This window comes from Triticum dicoccoides, chromosome 2B, assembly GCF_002162155.2.
Source record: "Triticum dicoccoides isolate Atlit2015 ecotype Zavitan chromosome 2B, WEW_v2.0, whole genome shotgun sequence".
Classification (NCBI taxonomy): domain Eukaryota; kingdom Viridiplantae; phylum Streptophyta; class Magnoliopsida; order Poales; family Poaceae; genus Triticum; species Triticum dicoccoides.
This window is the reverse complement of record NC_041383.1, coordinates 63,828,177-63,828,919: the sequence shown is the minus strand read 5'-3', so window position 1 is coordinate 63,828,919 and position 743 is coordinate 63,828,177.

The window sequence follows — 743 nt, the reverse complement described above, 5'->3', positions numbered from 1 at the left end:
CGCTTTCGGCAATTGAACAGGTAATAGCTTTCTCTTTCTTTATACTGTAATTGCATCATGAAAATATATCTTTTACACCTTCTTCGTGACCTGTGTACTATGCGCTATGATCAACTCTGCAAATATGGAAATTCTAAATGCCATCTTTCAGGTTACCTGATGGTTGCTAGGTGCTTGAGCCCGATCAGACCCTTTTGCCCGTATGGAGTGGCTATTCAGCATGGTTTGTTTACTATTTTTCCGATGTGAATAAATGATTTGTGTGAACCTTTGTCGCGATGCAATCACTACTTGTTGTCTTTCCCTATAATCAAACTAAACTATTTGCTTGTTCGAATATGACTATTATTTTCATTTGTAGTTTGTGCACACTAGCAAGACCATGGAGTGCTTTCTAGTGAATCCGGAAAAAGAGAGAGAAATATATAGAGCTGCTTTAAACGTGGCCGTAGTGGGCAACAAAGCTGCTGCCGTCGACGAGGATGGGGAGGAAGAAGACCTGGTGACCATCGAGATGGCCTGCCGGTTATTCCAAGCACAAGAGGAGAATAATGCTCGACAAAGGATATTATTCTTAATTGCCTGTAGTAGATATCTTTACAAAATAAAGGCTTATCTTTTGCCAATCTTGATGCTATCTCTCAAAATAGGCTTTTGCCCCGTTTTATAAATAAAGCAAAGATCCATACTACAACCAACATCCAGATAAGCCATAAAGGCGACGGCTGGGGCAACCGCACAAT